The following is an 18,189-nucleotide window of genomic DNA, read 5'->3' on the forward strand; positions in this document are numbered from 1 at the left end:
AAAGAGAAGAAAAAAAGGAAAAAGACACGGTTCCGCCATTTAATGAAAAGAATAAAACATTCATTTTATTTTTTAGTTTTTTTTTTTTTAAAGGTATACATTACAATTATCTTAAATAATTATTATTATTATTGTTATTATTTGATAGTAATAGTTTTTAACGATTCCCCTAGTTATTCTTTCTATTCGAAATAAAAGACGTTCAAATTTGTCTTTCGTGCTGTTAAAGACAAACGAGGGATATAACAAAGGATAAAGATTATTATAAGTCACTTTAACGAGATCGAGATCGAGTTTCGATATTAAACTCTATTTTTCCTTCTATCTCACTCTTTATCTCTCTCTCTCTCTCTCTCTCTCTCTCTCTCTCTCTCTCTCTCTCTCTCTGTCTTTCTCTCTTTCTCTCTCTTTATATACGATGAAAGATAAACTGAGGAGAAAAAAGGGGTGGTGCTTCTTCACAAAGTATCTATACCTACCCTCACCCCCTTCCCCAACCCCTCACGTTTTTCGTCTTTGTCTCTTTTTTATACCCTGCAAAAAGACATTATATATATATATATATTTTTTTTTTTATTTTTTTTTAAGGTCAACGAGTTTTTACAAGCATCGTTCGTTAAGAATCCAAAATATACGAAAGCTTCAAAGAGTATACTATGATATTCAAATAATAATTAAAATAATAATAATAATAGTAATAATAATAATAAAAATAATAATAATAATAATGATAGATTTAATAACGTCAATTTAAATTTCACAAATTTATATGAACTAACAAGTTGATCGTTGATCAATCGAATCGTTAAGGTTTTTGTAATTTAAAAAATTAATTAATCTATAATATAATATATAATATAATTATATAATAAATTATTTAAATTTGTAATAATATATATTTTTGTATTATAAAATTTATAGATAAGATTCTATTTTTATATATATATATATAGAAATGTAGACTTCATTTGTTCCTAACCGATAATCTTCAAACGTACTTTATTAATTGTTTTAAAATTTTGACACAACGTTGCATTCGCATACAGTTAGGTTTGTATTACATTAATTTATTTATAAAATAATTAATTAATTTAAAAAAAAAATTAAAGAAAAAGATACAGGTAAGTCCAACACCATCTATTGGTCATAGATTTAAGTGAATGACGGGAAACATCTTTTACATAACCTAACCTTTTATATATACAACAACACACATCAGCTAGTATTTTATAAATAATAAAATATATCATACAATGAATAATTAAACTTTGTTATTTAAAATTTATAAATAAAATTCTATATTTTATGCAAAATAAAATAAAACATAAAATATATCACACACAATGACTAATTAAACTTTGTCAATGGTTCGTACAAAACTATGTATATATATAAATATAATTATAAGGTTAATTAGATCAGGAAAAATATTAGAGTGAGATTCTTGATGAAATGAGAAAGAAGAAATATAGAAATAGAAATAATAAGGAGTGAGAAATAATTTTCACGATTTCACAAACATAACCGATACCCATCTTCCTCGCGTGTTCCAACAAACAAGCTACTATGCGATTGTTAAATGTGTAACAACCGACCAGTGTACTTTCTCCATTAGAACGTTTAACGATTTGAACAAGAGAGAAAATATGAAACGAGAGTGTATACGTTGTTTTATATTTATCGTAATGATCTTTCAAACTAACTGTAAAATATATAATTGAGAAAACGTGTAAACACCTATAATAATACCTGTAATATCGATAAATGATTCATCGTTATGTTTTTTCTTTCTTCTTTTCTTTTTTTTTTTTATTCATTAACCCTTTGAGTGTGTTGAATACTATCATTAGAAGAAGTGAAGTTTAGTAGGTGGAATAATTTATGTAAATGGTGTGATTGAACATAACCTTAATTTTCAAAATTAAGTTGATTGATTTTATTCAAATAATTCGTTTAATTTAATATAAAATTGTATTTAATAATTCAAGTATTTTTGTTTCTTACATAATCTTGAGATTATCTAATAAACTAATTCTGTTCGATCAAACAAAAAATACAAAAATACTACGTGATTCGTTTTCAAAACAACCAATTGTTCTGTAGCCATCTTTATCGTTTTTATTTTTTTTTTTTTTTTTTAACTTGAAATCTTTTTCGTAAATTTCATGTTAATGGCTTTATCACCGTAAAAAAAAATTAAATAATAAAAAAATAATTTTAGTAATCAATTAAATTTATTTGCATTTATATTGACAAACACGTATACTCGTAAAATGGCGCTCAAAAGGTTAATCTTTTTCTTTTTTTTTTTTTTCATGAAATCTATATATTAAAAATCGTAAAAAAAATATCTTCTTCGAGATAAGATCTAAAAATAAAACGAAAATGTTATGAAGAAAAAGGAAAAAGTATATTTTAAAAGTGAGGACCTAACCGTTCATTTCAATCTTTTCGTAAATCCGCCTACTTTACGTTACTGAAGATCGTTAGTCAAATTTAAAGTTTTAATTCGCGATAAAGAGAAAGATAGAGTGAATAAGGAATAGAAAGAAAAGTTACGTTGAAACGGTTGATCGCTCGTAAAGCATTACTTTCTAATCCCAAGGTTCGAAACTTTGGTTTTAACGCCATCTTCTTTCTCTCTCTCTCTCTCTCTCTCTCTCTCTCTCTCTTTTTCTTACTTTTTCTTTATCTCTGTCTCTCTTTAGTTGTTTAATCGAACATCGTCAAAGCTTTATAACGATAAAATGGAAGATCTTTCAAAAGACGTGGTGGTTCAGCCGATTTAAAATAAAAAATAAAAAAATTAAAGAAAATAAAAAATACAGTATATAATTTAGTAAATACAAAAACTAATTTTTCAGAAGTTTTTTTTTTTTTTTAATTTTATATATTTTAAAATTATATTAAATTAATAAATTAACTGAATTAAAATACATTATTAAAATAATACTTTTTTTTTTAATTTGATATACATAATGTATATATTTTTAAATTATATAAAAATAATAAATTAAATAATATTAAAATTATTATATTAAATAAAATTGAAAATATTGAAATAAATTATTAAAATAATATTTATATTTATATATGTAATATAATGGACCATTCATAGAATGTTCTGGTACTAAATATCGTAAGGGTGTTCTTTCCAAGATGATTTTCTCTCTCTCTCTTTCTCTTTCTATATTTTTAACGATGAAGATGCAAAAGGGCGCTATAATCGTTAACAACGCGTCCTGAATACAAGGAGGAGTATTTAAAAGCTTCCGACGACGACGCAGACGACGCAAACGACGACGACAACTATGACTACGACGACGACGTCGCCCTTACAGTTATAATTCCGTGCACGGTAGACAATTCCCTAATGAAAATCTGCATACAATTGCGGCGATTTGGAAACCCGCTTGAAAATTATGAAAATTGTCATTAAGAATGGTGATTTCTCTACATGAATAGCTAAAAATACTACTACCACTACTACTATTACTATTACTAACCACAATTATGCTAATACTATAACACAGAACGGACTATACTTTCGAATGTATTAACGAACTGCCTTTAGACGGCCCCTTTTGCTTTATCCCCACTCCTCTTACTCTCCCCACTCTTCTTACTCTCCCCACTCTTCCTACTCTCCCCACTTTTCTTACTCTTTCTCTTTCTCTTACTGTTTTTCTGTTTCTCCCATTCACTTTGCCCCCACCCCACTACCGTTCTTTTCTCTCTCTCTCTCTCTCTTTCTCCCTTTCAGTAAAATAAAATATTTTCCATTTTCCTCGGTACCGTACTGTACCATAGCTCTTACTGAATGCGCCTATGCAAATTATTTTCATCCCTTTTGCTACGAACTACTCCAAAAGGGAGTTGTAGTAGGACGACGACGACTATAACGGAATAAAAAAAAAAAGGGTTTGAAGAGAAAGAGAAAGGAAGATCTAGAGAAGTCCACCGCATTTTCTGAGTCCTTTCAATAGAAGAATAAGAAAAAAGAGAAAAATATAAAAAGAAAAGGAAAGAAGAAAGAAAAAATATTAAAATATAAAATAAAAAATAATAAAATAAAATTGCATGGCATAGAAGTACAGTTGAATGTTTTAACAGGCAAGTAATTTTTACAACAGATTTAAATTACAAATGTATTTTTAGGATATATTCTTATATTTTATTATAAATAAATAAAAATTGAATTATTTGCATAGAAAAAAGAATTTTGTAACTAAAAATTTATCACATAATTAAATAGATCTTAGTGTCACAAAATAAAATTAGAAAATATTAAAAAATATACAAAATGTACTCAATTATAATTAATGCATAAATTATGATTACGTTTATAAATGAATTTATGAAAAGGAAACAAAAATGAAAAATTAAAAAAGAAAATATTAGAAATGATCATCTTGATGAATTCGTTGATACCTAAGTAATATTTGTAAAATAAGACATCTTCATAATCATCATCATCATCATCATCATCTTTCATCTTTCATCTACTTTAAAGATTTTCTCCTTTACGTGAATAGAAATGTAAAACGCGAGTTATGCTAGTCCTTGGTACTAATTGCTCTCAGCTGCCGAGGTATTTCTCTGCTACCACCTACACACACATACACATACACAGACCCAAAAATCACACAGACACACACAAATACATGGCTACACATTCGTCAATCCAATACTATCATCTGAGTAGTATACAGTGAAGTACAACATTATATGTATAATTTTGTAGCAAGATAGTACACATATATATATACAGATACATACACACATACATACATAAAGAGACAGGGAGAGACAGAGACTCCAAAGTCATCCTCTTCCGCTTATCCACGTTCAAAGGGGTGGTGCTTCAGTATGAGGTGTTAGTATTCGCTTTTGCCACGAGTATTAATTCCCTTTATGGGGCTGAACGCACAACGTCGCCTATTCGGCCTAAGAGATAGGATATTATCAAAAGCCTCACCCCCACCCCCCTCTTCTATCCTTCTCAAGCCTCTTCTCTCTATCTCACAGTAAGTCTTTGATAATGTACTTTAAAAATATAATTGGATTATGATCCTTCTCATGTGATATCAGAGATATCATTAAGAAATTGTATGACCTTTGAATGATATAAAAAAGTAGAAATGTTTGTAATGATTAATTTTATATTATTAAAAATGCCATGAATTATTTTATTCGATTTTTATAGATTTCAAATAGTGAAATGAATGAGTAGTTCTTTCAATGATTAAAATAATCCTTGATAATCATGCTCGTACACCTGTTGTAATTTTTGAAGTGAAAACTTCTTTAGAATGGGAGATGATTTGAAAAAAGCGAACGAAAATCCATGGTAACGGCAACGAAACGATGAAACGGTTACGGTACTAAAAAGAGAAAACGAGACAGACATATGCACATCTATAGGATTTAGCCTAAGAGAGAATGAGATAGATGACAGTATGCATTTGTTTCTTATTATCTCGGTCTCCTCTTTATGCACTGCTTCGTAGTCCCCACTCCTAGCTACTAAGTGTTGTATATGTGTGTGTTTGTGTGCAACTACATACTACGAAGCGTAGACTCATATTAACTCAATCCCACACATTTAAAAACTAAGTTTCGAGAGAATGAGACGAATACAAAATATCTGGTGTAGGATAATTGTATTCTCTTCTTATTTAGTATTGCGGCCGTTTCATCGCCTCCCGCCGCTCCGTTACATAGCCGCCTACCGATCCGTTACATTTTTTCAAATCACACCCATTCTAAAGAAGTTTTCACTTCAATATAAGTTAGTTCTTCTACTGGCCACTAGATTATCCACGTTTTTCACAAGCAAAGCTGTTTTTATTTATGATAAATAAACCCTACAATTATCTTACTCCTGATACTCTGCATTTGACTCATTCTCTCGAAGCGAAGGTTTTAAGAAGGTTTCACTTCTAACACGTGTGATCTACACACATGATATTTTATTAATACAATCATTGACATTCAATTATATTTCTTTTCTTCTTTTCTTCTTTTTAAATGAGATTTAATATCGTACAACTCTGGTTAATGTTAATCATAGGATATTTATTATAATTGGGTACTTGAAGAAAGAAAATAAGAAAAGAAACATTTATTTTTCAAACCTGATTATATATACAGATATATATATATATATAAGTCATCCTGTATATGCTAATTATTTAATCCACGCAACAGTAAGTTTTGTCAAAGTCGAGTTAAAAGTATTCCCCGTAAAGTAAAAGAAGAAGAAGAAATAGTTTCCTTCTTTTTTTCCCTTCTACCCACCCTCTTCTTTCGCCTTAAGTTACTTTGGAAAAAAAAGAAAAGTTTAAACTGAAAAACGAATGTTGAAGATGCCAATCGTGGAAAGAAATGCGACATTTTGTTACAAAATCACGATCTTAACTCAGAAAATTTAATTAAGAAGTTTTTCGCTTTTCTGCGAACTGGATACAGTACCCTACCAGCGTTAGTCACCCTTTATGAGAAATGTTTCGATAGACCTTCGAAGCTTCAAGAAAAAGAGATGGAGAAAGAGAACAAAAAAAAAACAGAAAGAAAAAAGGGAAGAAAAAAAGGGAAGAAAAAAAGGAAGAAAAAATTGTTGGAATCGAATCAAATCGAAATACGTAAAAGATGAGTTTTTCTAATTTCTTTTTCTTTCCTTTAAAATTTGTCTCGTGCAAAATAAAATTAAAAAAAAAAATAATAAATAAACTAAAATAAAATAAAATAAACAAAAATAAAATCAAGTCAAATCAAATAAACTAAAAAAACGTGCAAAATAAAATTAAATAAAATGTAGCAAAACAAAATAAGATAAATAAAAATAAACTAAACTAAACTAAAATAAAATAAAATAAAATTAAATAAACAAAAATCAAATCAAATCAAACCAATTAAAATTAAATTAAAATAAAAATAAAATAAAAACACACGAGAGCATACAAAAAATGAGAAACAAACTAACCACGATTCTTCTATTTGTTTAGGAAAAAACGGAATATAAGGGTGGAGTTAAGGGCATAAAAAAAGTTAGCCCTTTGGCAAAGAACTCGTCAATTTAGTTCGCTAAATTGGGGCATCGTAGAAACTACTTAAAGGGTAATTCAAAGAAACTTTCTCGAATTTAACGATTTCCGATTGACAGAAACCGTTCGAATTCGATAAACTGCTAGCAACTTTTGCTTCTGATCGATTTTTTTTTTTTTTTTGTTGACGATGAAATCAATGATGAAAATGATTCGTTCGATATTTGATAACAAAATATACAAATTGTTATTCGTAAATTTTATTTCAAAAATACTTTTGTACCCATCTCTCTATCTCTCTCTTTCTATCCACTATATTTACGTTTCGATAATAAAAAAAAAATAAATAAAATGTTATTTCTAAAAAACAAAATAACACATACAAGGAAATCTATGCACTCCTATCTATATATCGACAAAAAAACAAACAAACAAACAAAATTCGTCCTATCATTCGTAAATGTTTTTCGAAATAACAAGTTGTATTGGAAAAATGTATACGATACAAACACACTACGAAAATTGAGATACCTGTCAGGTGTAAAAAAGCGATTCGACGATGCAACGCAAATTTCTTCTTGCACATTTTATATTCCTATTACAAACTCACTATGAATCTATGTATAAACACACACACACACACATATAAATAAGATAAAGTAAAAAGGTTTCAAAAAATAAAACAAGTAATTTTAAGAAATAAAAACTTAAACAAAACGATAACGTTACAAATTTATTAAATAATCTAATAAGATTGAATAAAAATGGGTTAAAATAATGGTGGTCAACCCTTTTACTTAGGATTGAATGTATATTGTTCTTCAATCGATTGATAAACTCACCCTGTTACAGTTTTATCGTTCTCTACCTTTCGTATATGAAACACTGAACTTAAAATGATTTGTTTCCTACATCCCCACCATTCCCCGTCCCCCACTGTTCTCAACTGCCCCCCCCCCACTATAATCCAAACCCCCACCACAATTCGTAGATACATTCACCGCTAAAACCTTTTTCTTCTTCGATACACTGCACTTTAATAGTTTGACTTGAATCAATTCTTTCTCGATTCGATCGATTGAACGGTTGCATTCGATTCGAGAAAGAATCGAAATAAGCTCTGGTTTCTACGATTCACGAACATGTCGTCTCTCTAAAACATGGCAAATCGGATACGATTTATATCTTTCTTTAACGTTACCAATACGTTTTTTGTTACGTTAATATAATATTACGTTTTTTTTTTTTTTTTGTTAAAATCAACTTTTTCTGTCAAAAAAAAGGTGTCTGAAAAAAAAGTGGGCACAAATTTCTCATTTTTATGCCAGAGCGTTTATACATGTTTTGTATTTCTTTTTTTGTGTAATTATTTTACATGCTTCTTATTTGTTATCATACGAACGATGAAAGATAATTATGTTACTAAGAAAAAAATAATGAAGTAATGGTGATAATAAATGATGAGAGATAAAATTAATGATTGTTGTTTCAACGTCACCTTATCAGATCTGGTAATGTGTTCCTTGAAAACATACAATACAAGCAAGATGTTACGTAATGTTTCCCACCCATCGTTTGTTTCTTCTTACGCTTCTTACCTGAAACAACAAAATTAAAATTCTTAATTAATAATAAAGTCTAGTTTACGATTACATATCGAATACATATTGAATTATTAACTTGTCTGATTTGTATCACACATTGGAAGATTATTCCATCATGAGACAAAACAGAAATCTCTTTTATGGGTAAATAAAGAAATCAAATATTGATTAAATAAATTTTAGACGATTCATTTCAAAGGATTGATTTTAAAAATCTAAAAATAATCTCAAAGATAATAATAGATTACTATATATAATTAAGCTAATATAATAATCCAATGAAGCTAATAATTTAATTATTAGCATACTCGTATAAACAAGTCCAATCAACATTGTTCATAGGTGCCGAGTATAATCGGCATCCATAACGAAAGGATATAAAAAAGATACAAAAAAATAAACAAAAATGAAAACTCACATATAAACACAACCCCACACACACAGTACACATTATTTCTTATAGTAAACATAACCTAAAATCACCACCACCAGCGCCATCAGCATACCCCGTATGATCGTCGTCCTGCCCATTCGTAATCCAAATAAATGACGTTAATGGCGTCTGTCGGACATTAGCGAGACGAGGTTTGATATCAGCGTGTTGGTGAGGTTTGGGGGTTGGTGGTGATCCATCGATTTATCGGCAAACAGAAATAGGAAGATAGAGAAGGAAATGGTGGATAAAGGGGTGATAGGAGGATGAGGAAGAGAAAGAGGGATTTTAGAGGGAAAGAGGGTACTATTGGGGGTTGAGGGTTGGGGAGAGGTGTAGTGTAGAAATGGATGGAGAGATGCCGATCATGTGGCGAACGCGAATGCATGCGGAACGTACTTGCTTGGTGACATTCATGAGAAGGATTACGACAACGGCTGGCCGCATATTGGATTATTCTCAGTGAACTATACGCAAACAGGATTGTACACTCGATAACAAGGATCAGCGTACGTATGTAACGGATGATTAAGGGAACGTTGAACTCTAATGCGTAGATGATGGTTACTGAATTTCTCTATCTCTATCTACTCACTCTCTTATGCACGCGTGTTAAACCATATACAACGATATCTGATTGTTCCTTGTTGTATATCTATATATGCAACTCTAGTATGTCCTTAGGGATCGGTCAAAGGATCCTCTTCCTACTCCTCCTCCTCCTATTCCTACTCCTCCTACTCTCTTCCTTTAGGATGCTCCCTCACAGGAGTATACAGTTTTAGGATAAATTCGTAATCGTACGTTGTTGTTATGTTACTATCTTATTGTTAGAATGTTGTTTTATAAATCTTTGTTAGCTGTTTTTATTATTATTTATTATTTATTATATTTAAAGATATGCGTATTATTTAATTTACATTTTAAAACGTAGTTTTCCAATCGTTATTATATATATATAATAACTATTTATAATATATTATATAATATAAAATAATAATAAATAAAATTTAGTTAAATAAATAAAATATTATTTATTGCAAATAATATATAAAATATATAATAAAATATTAATTTATATTAATTAATTAATAAAAATATATAAAATTATTCAATTATTCAATAACCTTTTTTACAATTTTGTAACACGATGTGAATTTCTAGATCCAATATGCATTTTTTTTCTTTTTTTCTTTGATTTTTTTTTTTTTTTTTTGATATCGTTAGAATCGAATTAAAATATGAGCTCACTGTAATAAAAAATAAAAAAGTTGTAAAAACACAAAGAAACTTATACTATTAGTCTCGAATGATACTGAAGAAAAATCTCTTTTGGAAAGAGAATCCCGCTAGTAATGGATAAAGTAAAAAAACAAAATGAAAGAGAGAGAGAAGGTTGGAAAAATAAAAAAATAAAAAAAGGAAAAGAAAAAAAAACCATTCCGCGTTCCATTCCGCACAGATAGGCGAACAATGCCACGAACTGTCGCTCGTTAAAGCTTTAAAAGCACTTTTGTCTACAACGGAACGTTAAAGAGCTTGCACACGATGGCCTCAAAAATGAGTCTCCTTTTCCCGTATGTCGTCGTAGTCGTCATTCCGAAAGCAAAACGCTGCTTTCCTCCAAACCCCATCATCCTTTACTTTCTCTTCCCCTTCCTTTCTTTCTTTTTCTTTTTTTTCATCGTTTTTCACTAACTTGCCAATTTATAGGCTACGAGTTAATACGATATACATATATAGGCATTATTGTGGCTTTAATATAAAATCATGATTTAATAATAATTCTAAATTATTTAATAAACTATAAACACCCATACAAAATAATGTCATAATTTAAATGGAATATATAAAATAATATTGCAAGTGAAAATAGAAAAAGTAAGGTTATGTCGTATATAAATTGAAATATTAGGTCATTTAATATGAAATGAATGTCTGATTTTGATGTAAAAATAATACGAACAGTAATCAGACATTTGATAGTTAATAACCTAATAATTGAATTGTGATACAGTGTCATCTATTGAAAATTTACACTACTTAGAAACGTAGATAACCTTTAAATAATATAAAGATTAATAGTATTGATTAACGTATATATTATACTATATTATATTATTGTATTATATTATATTATAAAATGAAGACCTAATCTATTATATTATTATATAGTGTAATATAGTATTAGATATATTATACTATATAGTATATTAGTATAGTATAATATAATATTATATATCATACTGTATTAGTATTATAATTATATTATACTGTAATACTATAGTAATTTAAATGAAAACCTAATCTATTATATTATTATATAGTATAATACATAGTATTATATATATTATACTATATAGTATTAATACAGTATAATATATAATATTATTAGAGAGAGAGAGAGAGAGAGTACAGTATAATATAATATTTTATATTATACTGTATTAGAGAGTATTATATCATATTATACTGTAATACTATAGTAATTAGCATTAATATATTATACTAACTATTTAATATACTTCTAAACTATTTAGTAAATTATAACAACACACAAAATGATACCACAATTGCAATGGAACATATTAAAATAATAATACACTAAAAAAATATAAAAAGTAAGGTTAGTTATGTCATATGTAAATCTGAAAAAATCGTGAAATAATTAAGTTGTAATACAGTGCCATCTATTGAAATCTTAGAGTACCTAAAAACCTACATAACCTTTTAATACGAAATCCTTATAATTATATCTCATTCACAAACAAAAAATTGCTTTTTAGAAAAATAAACGACGAGAAACGAACGAACAGAGAAAATTTGGTACGAAATTTTTGTTGATACGAAAAATATTTATAAAAAAAAAACACAAAGAAGAAAGAGAAAGAGTGTGAGAGAGAGAGAGAGAGAGAGAGAAAGCACGAGGCAGAACCTGTGACGTTCGTTTTTCCCTTGAATAATTACGAAAAACTAGGAACACAGGGCTAGGTATTGGGTGTTGGGATGAGGGAAAGGTTTGGGTAGAAGGGTATAGGGAGAAACCTATCGATGTAAAAGCCAGTTTTCACGTAACGCGTTCGTTTTTATCCTTCCGGCCCATTTTTTTTGCTCTCTCTCTCTCTTTCCCTCTTTCTGTATTTTTTTGTTCTGTCTATCACCTGTGTACTGACCCATTCGATTTGACTACGAGCAAAAGACCGTAACGCGAACAATTTTCGCCTAGGTACAACGAACCGTGTCGTGTCGTGTCGTGTCGTTTCGTTTCGTTTCATGTCGTGTCGCATCGAACAAATCAAATCGTATCGAATCGAATCAAATGAAATTGAAGTAAACTTTAATCTTAAAATATATTATCTATTAGGATGATCTTAAAAGTTCGCGAGTTTTCTTTTTAAATTAATATTTCCTCCCTTTACCACCCATTCAACCCTTTTCCAAAGTAAATTTTGTAAAAACAATACCATTATACTGTTTCAAAGTAAAGTTTCAACATAATAAACGCACGAAGAACTTTTGCTTCACCTTAATATACATATATATATATATATAATAACGAGAGGGGTAGGGGTAGAGGTGGAAAGGGGGGTGGGGGGGGGAAATCCTCAAGATAGTAGGTATATACAAGGTAATCGGTTAGTAATTACTCCTACCTAGTTTCAAGGATCGAGTCTATAATTGCATATCGATTATACGAACTTACTTCCTGATTTTACTATGGATTATCGGTTTCAAGGAGAGCGGTGAACGTGGACGGAAAGGGAAGGGGGGAATTGAAGGGGAGACTATGATCTTCAATTATAAATTATTATTCCGTTGCAAAAATAAAAAAATAAAAAGGGTCGATTGATATTTAAACGAAGTATGAATATTAAATGTAAAGTTAATACGTGAATACTACGACAATATAGTACAACGTATTTCCTTGTATAATATATTTTAAATTTTTAATTATTATAATTAAACGTTAAGTAAATAGTAAATATAAATGAATTTACTTTACATTCTTATAGTAAAATATAATATATATAATATATATATACACACAATGTATACTTGTTAAGTTGAAGTATAATGTAAAAGAAATGGGTGCCTGTAAGGGCCTATGTGAGCCTGTATGGGCCTACGTGGGCCTGTGTGGGCCTGTGTGGGCCTGTGTGGGCCTGTGTGGGCCTGTGTGGGCCTGTGTGGGCATGTTTGGGCCTGTGTGGGCCTGTTTGGGCCTGTGTGTTTGTGTATATGTTAAATTTAACACGTTGAGTGCCACGTCAGTCATATGTGACTGACACTGATCTCCCGTTCAGGCCATGTCAGATGCCGATGACTGACACTAAACTTTTCATTCTGCCGTACGTGGCTTGACGAAGATTTCTGTAAAAATTCGCATGGCGCTCAACGTGTTAATTGAAAAAAAAAAAACAACTGTGAGAAAAGGAATTGGAAAAAAAGAACCCCCAATAAAAAAATATACTGGGACTATTGGGCTTTTCATAGTCGTTATGTCAATCGGCCAGAGTCAGTAATAAAGTAAAAGAAACACCATGTCAAATAAAATGTTCATCTAAAGATAATATATATATATATATATATATATATATGTATATATATATATATATATATATTTCATCGAGGTGAAATCGATTGTCACAAGTCGAGGTCAAACCGATTGATTCTTGTCGTCGATTGAAGAACAAATCCAATGAACCGAAAACGGGGATAACACCCTCCTCGTAATTGGAAACTTCTTCTCGCTGATCGTTTCGACTAACCCCCCTCCTTTTCTCACCCCTCAGTTCCGTTCAACGTTCTCGAACTAACTCTATTTAATACCAATAGGTTACTTACGTTTAACACGTGTTCTATCTATTTGAAAAAAGAAACCTACGCGAAATATTAAAAAAAAAAAAAAATAGAACAAGAAAATGAAACGTGAGAGAGAGAGAAAGAGAGAAAGAGAGATTTGTTATAAAATTTATTCAATTAGCAGTAATTAATTATACGAAGTTAAAAAACAGTTGGACCAATTAATTATCCCCACGACCATTAAACTTTATGAAAATAATAAGAAAGAAAAAAAAAGGAAGAAGTGCAGCCAATGAACCATTATTATAAAATAACATAATAATATTTAATAAACAATAATATTACGTATGAAAATAATAAAAATAATAATAATAATAATTTATTAAATATAATAAGAGAATATAACAAATTCTAACCTGAAAAAATTATGATATCATCTGTTATATATATTTTTAAATTATAAAACCAACTTTAAACTCACCATCCAAAGATATTTCAATATCTTGATTTGAATATTAATGAACTTACCACGTAACATTCAAAAATAAACTAATAATATTATACATAATTGGTTGAATAAATAATTCATTGTAGCCTTGGCATAGAAAATCGAATTCAGATAAATAAGATAAATAAAGATAAAACAGGAAACTAAAGTAAGGTAAAAAAATCAAGTCATGACTTGATTCAGATACCAATCTCTTTCCTTACGTTTTGAGTAAAGTACTCGTTTTAACAAATGACAAACGTGGGTTCTGGGTTCTACTACTACAACACACCGGTTGTGTTAGTTTCGAAGTTGATTTCGATTTAGGTAGGTTGATGGTAGTAGTAGTGGTGATGGTGGTGGTTCGTTGGTTGGTTGGTTGGTTGGTTGGTTGGTTGGTTGCATTCGTCGTCGTAGTCGAATGTTTAACACGCTCGTTTCACGACTTTATTCACTTAACCGTATATATCAAAGTTATCCTTATTCGTTTGTAGGGAAAAAAAGGAGGAGATTGAGGAGGAGGTTGAGAAGGAGGAGGGAAGAAAGGTGACTCTCAAACTAGCTTGTTTCATAAAAGACCGGTTATCGGGTCGAGTGTTCCAGGTGACTTTTACCTCCGGGCTCTTTCTTTCATGAGAAAAGAACAAGATTCTTGAAAATCACTACGAATAACGTTTTTCTTTTTTCATAACGTTCAAAAAAAAAAAACAAAAAAAAATGAAATGCATTCATTCAAGAATATTAATCAACGTAACAAGTAACCTTGGGGTTTTCTATCAAAGCAAGGAAATATTATTTTATTCTTTTTTTTATGATAAATTATTAATACTTTGATCATTCATTCAATTTTTTTTTTTTAGTTAATCTCAAAATTCGAAGAAGAAGATGAAACAAAAAATTACGTAATGTACACCAATAAATTATATTTAAAAAAAGTAAATGAATTTATTATATATATAATTATAGTATTGTAATTTATTATAGTATAGTATTTAGTATATTATAGTAAAGTATTATATATATATTGAACTAGATAAGTATCTTTTTCTCGAAGACTACTTTTTTCTCATTATAACCAAAATCCGAATAATCCTGTTTCTACATTTCCTACTATTACTACTACTACTACTACTACTAGTACTAATACTAATACTAATACTAGTACGACTGGACTTTCCATTAAAAAAAAACCTACACTTTAGTTTCAAAATCTCGAACCTTAAATAGCAGATATCTTCCCCTCTGCCCCACCCACAGCCCGAGTTACTTGTCGAACGACGAGGACGAGAACAGAAATCACTTCTGTCCTGTTTTTGCTCAAATGGGGTTGGTATAGTCAACCAGGTTCTTTTTAAAACGCAGCCAACATCGTTTCGCTTTGCTAAGTTTCCTCCTCCTCTTCTTTTTTCTTCTTCTTCTTCTTCTTCTTCTTCTTCTTCTTCTTCTTCTTCTTCTTCTTCTTCTTCCTGCTACTTTTCTTCCTTCTCTTTCTCCTCCTTCTCTATAAATTGGCTTACCCACTAGGACGTAACTAACGACGAAGTTTCTAAAGATTTTTCTGCTTTTTAAACGTCATCGTTTCGTGCTCGTTTTCCCTATCGAATATCAAAAAAAGAACTTTTGATTTTATCTTTATATACATTACTCTTATCCTTTCTTATCATTCTTATCATTTGTCTATTTTATTTTCCCAAACGACTCTTTTTATTATTATTATTATTGTGAGCGAGTTATTATTCCCGCCAAAATAGTAGAAAGGCGTAGAGTAGCGCCATCTAGGTCACAAACATACGGACCGTTCTGGTAATTGTCTTACAATTACTCTGCGATAGGCACATGTACGTTATGGTTATCTCATTACAAACCATACCATTAACTATAATTATTCTTATTTGCATCAATTTATTCATTAGCATTAGGAATTCGAAAGTTCATTAGCCGCAAATACCAAATCCCGCCAGTGTTCTCAGTCCCTGAGCTTGACCCCGTCCATTCGCGGTCTTCATAGCCCACTTCTTTAAGATCCCAAAATAATATTGTCCTCCCATCAACGTCTCGATCTACCCAGTGGTCTTTTCCCGTTCGGTATATCGATCAGTATTTTATGCACCGTTCAATCCACTCCCATGCACGCCACGTGACACCTGCCCATCTTAATTGGCGTGATTTTACGATGTTAATGATGTCCGGTTATGTTGTACAATCGGTGTACTTCTACGCTATGGGGGTTTTCTCCATTCACCCGTTTCCTCATCGCGTTTTGCACCGAACATTTTACGAAACAACTTTATTTTCGAAAAGCCCTCAATTTCTTTTGGGCCCGTAACGTAAGTGACACCACGTTTCAATACCATAAAGGACTACCGGTAGGATGATTGTCCTGTATATCCTGATTTTGAATCGCAGTAATTTATTGACCTGTTTTTACTTATATATATATATATATGTAATAACAGTTTTAGAAAATAATTGGAATCAGTTGGATGTGATGTACAGTAATAATAAGTTTAAAATTGACCTGATAAATCAGTGAACGATAACGCGAGACTACTAGTCCAATAATATTTTGCAATTAAAATACATACATTGTTGTATATCTATCTCTATCTCTCACGTATAGACATATACATACATATTATAGTTTAGTCCATCACGGAAGGATGGAGTTAATAATATCTTTCGATATTGCGGTTAGAATTTAACAATGCGAATTACACAAATTGTGCATTATCGTTCGTATAATTATCATAAATTGTATTACCGTTGATAATAACATTCGAAAAGGTAGTTAAAGCACAAAAATAGAAAACAGATCAATTGTTATTAACTTTACGAACATATACTAGCATGTTTTATTTTTTTTTTTTTTTTTTAAATAAATGCAACTGTATAAAAACAGGTTTTATCGGTCAATAATCTTAATGTTATTTAAGATTTGTAAGATATTTTGAATAACATTAATTAAATATTATAAAAATAATAATATATAAATTAAAAAAGTATTGGTATAATTTTGTATAAATTTAAAAAAATAACAGAAACGTGTTAAGTTACTATTTCTATCATTTTGCGAACTAAATCCTTGAATAGAATTCTTTGAACAGATAGAAATAGAAAAAGGGGGTTAAGGGAAAGAGAAAGAGAAAGAGAAAGACAGAGAGAGTTCGTTAAGCACGAGACACTAATCGTCGATTTTATCGTTCGTACATAATCCTATTTTCAACGTTCATTAGAATTCTTCATACGCTTCATTAACCGAACTCGAATTAAAGAGAGCCTTAACGTCTGTGTGCTCTCCCCCATAATTTCTTTTTTTCTTTCATTTACTTTTTCTTATTATTTCACCCAACCAACCCAACCAAGTTTCCTTCCTTCCTTCCTTCCTTCCTTCCTTCCTTCCTTCCTTCCTTTCTTCCTGTCTTTATACTTTCAAATCGATAGACGCGCGCGCGCGAACTCAGAATTCCATCCTCCAACCACCCTTCAACCCCCTGCTAGATCGAAAGCTCGATAAGAAATCCCACTGGATTAGCCCCGTCGGTTAGAAGGGAAAGATTATTCAATGATATCGAATATCGTTGTTGAAAATAACTGTTTTAATGTGATCAATAACAATTATTTTCAATTGTTTTATAACTCCTTTTGGTTATTGGATATAATCACGTGATAGAAAATAGACAAAATGTTACGGAAAGGTTTATTTTTACATTTTACAGAAAACATTAGAGTACTTTATTTGATTAACAAGAAAAAAATAATAGAACGTATTATTGTAAATTCATTTCCTGGATTAATTATGAATATTTAATCGTTTTA

The 18,189-nt window shown here is 30.0% G+C and overlaps 1 long non-coding RNA gene across 2 annotated transcripts in view; it reads right to left on the reverse strand.

The window, feature by feature from the left end:
• The window catches only part of LOC107065811 (uncharacterized), a 181,978-nt gene that overhangs the window by 69,318 nt on the left and 94,471 nt on the right, over positions 1 to 18,189 (reverse strand). The window contains exon 3 of one of the 2 annotated variants that reach the window (XR_016177737.1): positions 8,582 to 8,644. The exons of the other annotated variant lie outside the window; for it this stretch is intronic. This is a non-coding gene — a long non-coding RNA (uncharacterized LOC107065811). Of the gene's footprint in view, positions 1 to 8,581; positions 8,645 to 18,189 lie in introns of those variants that run through there. 2 annotated transcript variants of the gene reach the window in all.

The sequence above is a fragment of the Polistes dominula genome, unplaced genomic scaffold (assembly GCF_049000335.1).
Source record: "Polistes dominula isolate Pdom_NZ unplaced genomic scaffold, Pdom_raw_medaka contig_19, whole genome shotgun sequence".
NCBI classification, from domain to species: domain Eukaryota; kingdom Metazoa; phylum Arthropoda; class Insecta; order Hymenoptera; family Vespidae; genus Polistes; species Polistes dominula.